General features: G+C 34.0%; 1 protein-coding gene across 1 annotated transcript in view; it reads left to right on the top strand.

Annotated features, from left to right (window-relative positions):
• Positions 1-279: 279 nt before the first annotated feature.
• LOC110376260 (PAS domain-containing protein cky-1) overlaps positions 280-9,789 on the top strand; it is a 121,127-nt gene continuing 111,617 nt past the window's right edge. Inside the window, exon 1 of the mRNA XM_049837791.2 lies at positions 280-911. The gene's annotated coding sequence lies outside the window, so the exon portion shown is untranslated. The remainder of the gene's footprint in view (positions 912-9,789) is intronic.

Here is a 9,789-nt window from a genome sequence, read left to right as displayed (position 1 = left end):
CAAAAGTCAAACATACAAAACTTAATGAAAAATAATGTTACCACTTAAAGTAACAAATGACCAACAAATCGATCAAACGCATTTGAGTCGAACACGTGGCCGTTTGAACGTAACACACCTAACACAATTCATTTTCATTGACACAAGTACTTTGAAATAACACAAAAAGCATTCTCTCGATTCACTACGGCTCACAGATGCATAGAATAATCCCATTAAAAAAATAAAATAACCACTCAAACGTCAGAATTTAAAAAAAAGAAAAGTTGGGTCATCAGTCAGTGATGATGCCTCGGACCGTTAGGCCGTCAACACACGATCTACATATCGGAACACTTCGTCCTTTCCGTGAGAAAATCTTTTAGAATCGACAGTTCTAATGCATCCTCGGAGGCTGTGAGCGGAGGTTTCGTAGGTCGAAAAGCGCGCGAACTCAGTGTGGCGCCGATGCCCGTGCGCACAGCACGCTCACACGACTGCGCGTGCGCACCACGCGACCTGTCAACCAGTTCCGACTTCCTCGGAACACTGGCATATTGACTTTCAACAAAAATGGAACGGATGACTCTCGACCTCTTTGCTGTTGATTTGACTTAACTTTTTTTTCTATTCCAATTTTTAAATTTAAAAGGGTGAAGTGACATTTGTTTTTTGAGGTTCTATTGCAGAGGTTTATATGTATAAATATTTACACAGAGTGTTCTGAATTCAGTGCTAAACAGTGCCTAAGGTCCGCTTGTTTTGTTCAGTGGTGCCAAGGGCGTGAATTTTGACTGTTTGAAGTGTGAACTGTGGGTAGTTGTGGACAGTACAGTTAGCTGAAAATTGTGTGTTTCATTTGTTACCCAACTTATTTACATTGCTTGGAATATACTCCTGTTGCATAAGGATTACTCATTCATTACAACTCGGTAAGATATCCTTTTCCTATTTTTGTTTCATTTATGCGGATAATTGGTTGCACAGCTGAACATCTAAGCAGAAATGGAAATTTTTCAGTTTTCAGACAACTTTTTTTTGCATCTACCTACATCTACTGTATTACTAGTAGCTAATTAGGTTATCAACTGGATACTACATACTATTACTACAATATCGTAATCATTTTCATGTTATTCCAAGTTTTAACATTATCACATCATGAAGAAGCAAAAGACATTCATGGAAAAATGTAAAACTTGAGGACATATTTCTAATATTCTTTCAGCGCAAAATATCTAAACCAAAAGTTTTTGCGGCCAATCCGGAGCTACTTTTTGAGCAAAAACTCTTCAAATCATTCTATGCTATACTTATTGTTACTTATTTAAGATTGTTAAAGTTTAATGTTTACCACATTGTTTATGTGGTATATAAAAGTTAACACTTTTACTTTCGTTGTGATCGTTTCTTTATTATCACGCGTATACTCTACCCTTTTTCACTGCCTTCATTGCAGTTTGTGATTTTCATCATCATTATCATTTATCATAACTTAGTACAGTATGGGAACTCAGCTGCATCTAGTTAGATTATAAGCCGATCCCAAAATAGTTGGGAAAAAAAACTTGGGAGATGATGATGATCACTTAGGTTTAGGTGTACCATTGATCTTTTCATTTTGCCTCACTTAAGTCTTTTTTCTTCTAAGCATGTCTACATCAACAAAAACGTGCCCTCCGAATATCGGAGGGCACGTTAAACTGCTATCTCTGCACTTCTGTCACAGTCGTTACTGGTAGTAAGAAGCCAGAAAGTCTGACAAAGGGTGTCAAGTTATCCTGGTAACTGGGTTGGAGAGATTAAATAGGTAGTCGCTTCTTGTAAAACACTAGCGCTCTGCAGCATCCGTTAGACAAAAGGCCGGCCCCAACATAGTTTGAAAATTTCTAGACTAAGTTCTAGGAATTGTTCTGTTGTATTTACTTGTCATCCTTTCTTTCTTGAAAGCCTTTTATTACATGCTTATTTATCTTGTAAAGCGTAAACTCCATCATCCGTTCCCTTTAAGCATCTATAAGCCTTACAATTATTATCACAGCTAGCTGTTCCCCGTTAACATCCGTAGCTCGGGAAAACTCACTACTTCCCGCAAGGGTAAAAAGTAGACCTACATTATTTTTCAGGTTCTAAACTATCTGTTTAGCAAACTTCATTAAATCACTGCTGCAGTTTTTTCGTGAAAGCGCGACAGCCAGAAAGACAGAGTTACTTTTTGCATTAATAATGTTATTAGTAAGTGTAGTAATAGTACAGATTCATGTGTTTCAGTCTCACTCATTACAGTACATGCTTTTCTAAATTTCTCAGTTGTTCAAACCCTTCTTTGATTCGTTACATGTTCTTATAGGTAGACTAGGTCAAGGCTTTCTTTTGTAAGCATCTTCACTTTATGCTTGTCATGACGTCTTTATATATAATACGGCTGTAGAAATAATTCGCATTTGTTTGGTCTTGTTGTTCTGGAATAAAGCGTGCAAGCGTGGTGATTAATGCTCAACCCTTCTCCCTGTGAGAGGAGGCCGCAGCCCAGCAGTGGGACGACAAAAAAGGCTGTAACAGTTGTTCTGGAATAATCATCCTTTGTTCATCTTATGCCCAAGTTTTATATTTATGGTAGTTTTTGCTAGAATCAAAAGGATATAGCCCAATAACTTTTCAAAGTTTAAAAAGTTCTATGATGACAACAATTTAATTATAAGGTTACAATCCTCTGCATCGTGTAGCTAGTTTAAATCTTAACAATGGCATACAGTTTAAGAAAGAATATATGTATAAGAATATCTGGGGTCGAAAGAGTTTACTTTACAAATAGTTTTCAAATATGATTGCTTCCTTACCATTGGCATTACAATAATTTTGTGATTGCAGACCACTTAACCTTTTCACTATAAAAGCCGTGAAAGGTACGTTAATTTGACATAGCGCAAAAATGTCTGTCACTTCAAAACTTAACTTGTTTTTATTTGTTTGAAATTGTTTCAAACAAATTAGTCGTTTTTGTTTGACATCTAAGGTGACATTTAAGTGGCCTAATGTCGGTCTTAATATATCTGTTCTGCAAATGTCTAATTTACCGCAAGTTTTTGTAAATATTTGGCTCCAGAATTCTACTTACTGCACTCCTGATTAATGGCTAAATATCTAAAAAAAAACAGATCTGACATCTCAAAAACCACAACAGATAAGTGTTTGACGACCTATATATTATTTGTAATTTGCCATAAGTCATAACCTTTACCCGAACCGGATTTACAGTATAGTACCTATTTACTTAGCGTATACACTACGCACTAAACACTAGGGGGGCAAAAAGTTTAACACATGGATTAAACCGTATTGTTGCATTTCTGACAAGTTTCTTTGATTCTATGTATAAAATAAGTGAACTCGACAGTCATAGATAAAATAGAATTCATAAAGATTGGCATTACAGTTCAAGAGTAATAACGATTGGAACAGGAAGACTAATGCGCGCTAGTTGCAATTTAGGACTTTCCTCTCAACATTGAAAATATCTGTTATATCTTAATTCGTTTTCAAACATTAAACTAAATCTGTCATCAAAATAACAGAACATTTAGACACATTAAGCAATTATTACACGGAGCCATACCAAAACGACCACAGACCAATTTACTAACAGCATTTACAATGTTTTTACACCATAGAGGATAATGGGGACCTACCCATCTAATTGAGATAAAAAACCCATAGGTATATAGCAACCACAATAGCTATAGGTATAGCAAAGAATAATACAAGTCTATTCATTTGTTTTTTGTGTCTATGTTATTTAATAGGTCAAACAAATGACGCGTCTACTCGTTTTGTTGATCTGCTTTTTTTTGTTTTTGATTTTCATTTGTTGTACAATTTTGAATTGAGAATATGACAACTACTATAATAATTCTTTTGTTTTCTTAGTTGTAAGGGGGTAAGATAGATTGAAACATTCTGAAACCATTTTCCTTCATCAAGTACTGAAGATTATATCATAATTTTCTTTTCTCTTCAGAAGAGAAAAGAAAATTTATTGAAATACATATATCATAATTTTCCCCAAGCACATCTTAAACTATTGAGGAAGTTATAAAATTCTACACAGTTGCTTTTCGCAAGGAAATTACAACGTCATAAAGTGTAGCCGGCTTAATCAACCTAAAAAGGCTATAAATCATCATGTAATTATTGCCAAAAACATCTTCACTATAAGAAATTAACTATGTTTGATATACAACGTTTTACGATTATAACTTATTTATTTTATTACAGTGTCATTAACTTGTTGAGTTAACCATGTACATCATTAATATATATTCTAATAAAGTTGTAAAACCTATCGCTTCTATATAAAACAAATATAATTTTGGAAACCGGTTAAAATACGGTTTCTTTAGAGTATCCGCACACCGCAAAATTTTATTCGGCCGATAGTTTATTTGGGCTCATAAATCATAGGAAGATGGGTAGTAGTACGCACATTGCAAATATCAGGTATTTAGCCGGTATCAGAACGACTGAAAGCTTTGAAAGTAGGTATATCTTAGACACCAATGACTGTGTTTCGGATGGCACGCTAAACTGTAGGTCCCGGCTGTCATTGAACATCCTTGGCAGTCGTTACGGGTAGTCAGAAGCCAGTAAGTCTGACGCCAGTCTAACCAAGGGGTAATGGGTTGCCCGGGTAACTGGGTTGAGGAGGTCAGGCAATCGCTTCTTGTAAAGCACTGGTACTCAGCTGAATCCGGTTAGACTGGAAGCCGACCCCAACATAGTTGGGAAAAGGCTCGATGGATGGATGTTTAATCTGCAGTGTGCGGGTGTTCTTAATCTTATCTTTGTTTTGAAAACTTAAGTGTTTAGAAGATTTGTGGGAAATTAAGTCATTGATATCGAATACTGTTTAATATTTAAAGAGCATTAGCGGCTGATTGATTTAAATGTTTATTGAGTTTTAGTGCTCATAAAATCGATTTGTGTTTATTGATCGGCTAGACGGAAATGTTCGTCTGAATTTCAACGATCGGATTTTGGATTGATAGATTTTTTTGCTTCTTTACACTTATGTCTAGCGAGCATTTGGGCTGATGAGTAATGCATCGCTTAATCGAATTTAAATATGTATAAGTATGACTGGAGGTATTTTCTATTAAATATTGATTTTTGTCTTGTTCAGGCACAATCCTTACAAATTTACACAGCGTGTCTAACGGTAGTCTAATCTAAAACATCTCATTTCCGATTCTATACCTCAAGAATTCAAACTGACTCATTTATTTAAAAAGGAGCGCATTGCTCAACTTAAACCACTAAAACAAATGACATTCGCCTGTCACATTAACTTAGTTCAAACATTCAACAAGCATTCTATTTTTAAACATAACTTAAACCTCATTTGAACCGCGCCTATATGAAACATAGTTACTTTTGACCTATACAAAATTGCACACACATTCTTAGAATCACACCAAATATATTTTTAACTCATAAGAGTAGGTACACACTGCAAACTTTTAGTCGGCCGATAGTTTGATTAGGATCATAAATCACAAAGAATCACAGAACGCGCATTACTAATATTAAGTTATATCGCGTTTCCAAGAGAATTCTTCAAAAGTCCGCGACAAAAACTATCCTATGTTCTTTCTCAAGGTCAAATTATATGTCTGTACCAAATTTTATTAAAATCAGTTCAGTGGTTTAAACTTGAAAGCGTAACAGACAGACAGATATAGTAGGGATTTAGTCGGTATCAGACCGACAGAAGAATTTGACCGGAATAAAGATTTGCTTTAAAAAATATTTTTGCCTACCATTGGGTCAACTATCGGCCGATTATTTAGTCTTCAGTGTGTACATTAATGAGTCACATTAGTTACAAAAACTCATATAATGTTGAACGATATGTCATATTGGAAATGTGACGTTTAGGAATGGGAGCACTTGCATTACAAGGTTAACAATCAGTTTTTAATGGCAGCCACTAAAATGTGGCATGACGTGTAGAAGATGAAAAAAACGTCTACTATAGCTGAGATGACGCTTCGACGATTTGGACTGAATTGATCATCATGGATGTTGGTACTCTGGAAGTGTCATAATTTTGTAAACTTTTGGTTACATTTTTATGTGCCTTTATATATTTTTTTAATTAGTAGTATTTAAGTAGGTAGTAGAAGTTATTTAATTAAATATTACCTAGTAATTTAGCTTTCTCACCCATTTACCATTTATCAAATGATTTTCTAGTTATAAACTCAAAATACACGCTTTTTTGAGTAGGTAAGGTAAAAATAAAAGTATTCTTGATCAACAAATTGCCTAAGCAAAAAGGGCTGAGAAGCCTACCTTAAGTGCCGATTTTTTCCGTCAGAGTCAATATCAATGAAAAAATAAAATACTAATAGAACACACAAACAGACACATCAAGACAAGCCACATCCAGTAGGTACCTAAATTATCTCCGCATTGCACTACAGCGATTTAGTTCAATTAAAAAAGCTCACGGTCACTCATCGGAACGCCGAATTTAACCGGCAGCGCCCCCTGACCCGCGTTCCGTGAAATACAATTACATTTCTTTGGTCTAGATATAGTGACTTTTTTGTAATGTCAAGTTCTATTTTTGGATATATGGAGGCTTTATTGGTTAGTACTCATGTTTTGTAGACCTCTACTGTATCATATTAGTAAGGTCAATATAGCTTTATAATTGGACAGTACTTATTATTATATGTAGGTAGACCTGTAGCCCACACTCTCTCATGTTGTATAACTAGCAAAGTTTTTTTACCTAAATATATTTTTTTCGGATGAAAGTTATTTTGTCTGAATGTAGTCTCGACATGTGCCTAGTCAAATTAGAATTGGGCATCAAAAACAAGCTTATATATAATCAATATAAGTTTATAAATAATATATAATTTTTCATTATAACACTATTCAATATAAGTTTATAATGAAAAATTGGATGTGATTTACTCTAAAAGTTAATTTCATTTAAGCTTCATGAAAGAAATGGACGTACTATTAACTTATTTGTGCAATCATTTAGCGTTGACTAAGATCTGACCTTTCACTGTAACGTACAAAAATAGCCGTAAATAATCAATATTTAGTTTCAAGCAATTTATTACACACGTCATTATTGTATGTTTAGTCATATTTCTAAGACTTTAACTGGTAATTTAACTAATGTTACAACTTAATGTATTACAACAAAAAAACACATAATTTTCTTAAACCAAATCCAGGATGGGAATGTTATAAAACCATGCACATAACATGACATGCACACACAGAAAAAAACTCAAAGAACAATACAGTATTTACCAACAATTTATTGAAGGCGACGATCAGTAAACAAAAATTTCAACAAAAAGACCCCTAAATGCGTACTCGCGGTATTTCTTGAATAACATAATAAAATATTAAGATGGAAACACAAAGATCTTTTTAAAAACAAAATACCCAAGATGAAGCCCGTTGCGGATGCGAGCAAATATTTAAATTTCAATTCGAACGTCGCATATCAATGCAGAGCCATAAGCCACCGGAGTTTTTTTTTTAGTCAGCCAGCACTGAGACAATAAAGAAAAAGCCATAGGGGGAAAAAGAAAAAACAATTCGAAAACAGCATCTAGATTCGAGACACTGGCTGATTCGAGGTTCGAAACAAAAGAAGTCGGCTCCTGCCTGACCGAGATCTTGGCTTACGCGGCCGCATCTCGTTTACTTTTTTATTTTACTTTTTTTTTGTTACGTTGCATCCATGTGATTTCTTTTCTCAGATGCATCACAATGAGACGGCCTATCGAACGTCAGTAGCTATTTTTGTAATAATTACATACGAATTGCGATGATATGTGTGTTCGTGGCGTTATTGGTTAACCGACCTTTAAGTTTGTGAAAAACAAAGTATACACTCATTAATAATGATCAGCTAGATGTAGTAACTCCACTTGAAGTAAAAAATAGGACCGTACTTTACACAATAAGAATAAAATCAATTTGTTAGTTGTAATCTTCTGAACTTATTTCTCAGAAAAAGCTAGTGCATTCGAAAAACCATACAAAATAGCTTAATTCGGTCAACATTTTCCCAGGTCAATTAAAAACCGGGTACTGTTGAGAATAGTTTTATTTCACAAGTTAAAAAATAATGTTGTAGAGCTACTTGTTTATTGGTAATTATGAGCAATCGTTTTAATTAAATACTTAATACCAATGAGGTTGTAATCTTGATCAGAGGTTAGATCATCACCGCTTATATATTATCTGTGCATGGGAAATAATATGAAGGAACAGGATTCAGATTGAAATAGGATGTACGCTTACTCATACTTTTGCCTACAGTGAATAATAAGAATATTCTTTGAAATTTTAAAAATAAAATCTTTAATAGACTATTTGTTTTTATGCATTGAAGATATGTTTTTTCCTTGAGTTGTTTTTTTTTCATAGTTTCACGCCTCATCGTTTCTTAGTACCTTCTTCACTTAATTTGGTATTTTCTAGTACAAAATTACTTCGGTTTTCCTCTTACGAATTAAGGATGCTTTTCTAGTTCCGTAAAGTACTTCACTACTATGTAAGACTATGGTAATATCTCTACCGCAGTCTTACTTTAAAATTGGATTACCAAACTTTTTCAAAACTCTCAATAAAAAATAAGATTAAATGAATTACAGAATATGGGAAGTTTGTTCTTGCTGTCCTTTTGTATATTTGACGGGAAAATGTGCTAAAAACTAGCTTAGTTTCAATAAACGTTTTTGACTTTTGAACAATTTTTCATATGATTCTAAGTTACCCAAAAACGATTCTATTTAATCTACATAATTTTTGCTATAGTTAAAAAAATAATTTTCTTTCAATAATTATTACTTATCTCAACAATATCACCCAAAACATACCTTAATTACTCAGACCAACAATTTAACCCGCACCTGTGTTCCGAAAATACACACATTGGTCAAATATACCCCGAATTCTTAACGCTCACATTAGCAAGTAGCCCAGTCGTCTGTTTACGAGGGTAGCATGGTAAGTAGCTGCCGAATTAACACTAGCACTTAGCAGTTACTTACCTAAAGGGTTGCAGGTGGTCTTTGTTTAAAACCTTTTTTTCTTGTTTTTGTTTTTTTTTTCTTTTTTTGTTTTTGGAGCAAATGGTTTTGGTTTGGTGTGGCCAACTTATCGGTATCACAAATGTGTGTAAGTATTGACTTATGTATGTTACATATGTATTATGTATTACTACATAAGAAGATTTAGAGAATCAAATCATGTGAAATCGAACAAATAGATTCGACCTATATTTGGATTGCTGGAATGTCTAGTTGTATGCTGACCAGACAAAAAAAGTAAACTCTACGTAGCTAAAAGTTTAGTTAATACTAAGTCAAACGCTTTTGTAAAATAGTTTCGTGTATTTAGCAGCTGTAAACATGACTTTTGTACTCCTTTACTTACTAAGATTCTTTGCCTCATTTTAAGGAACTTCTTACTTTGTAGCGTATTAAAATTTTTATTATAGGTATACTTAACATAACTTTTTCACTGACTTCTACCTCCCAATAAATCACTATTCTACGTTAACAGCGTACATTATTACTAGCCCAGATTTCGAGTTTGGAACTCGGAACAAAATATTTCGTCAGGCTTATCAAAGCAGCGTAGTTTGTGAGACATTCCGAGGTACGGAACATCATTCACTGCGCTTCTATGAAGGTTAGCATGAAGCTACGAAACTAAATGTCACCATAGATATGCTTTAAAGTAGACTATATAATTAAGTTCAGAAAG

This window comes from Helicoverpa armigera, chromosome 23 (genome assembly GCF_030705265.1).
Source record: "Helicoverpa armigera isolate CAAS_96S chromosome 23, ASM3070526v1, whole genome shotgun sequence".
Lineage (NCBI taxonomy): Eukaryota > Metazoa > Arthropoda > Insecta > Lepidoptera > Noctuidae > Helicoverpa > Helicoverpa armigera.
The sequence above is the reverse complement of the archived record's forward strand: the minus strand, read 5'-3'. Positions and strand labels throughout refer to the sequence as shown.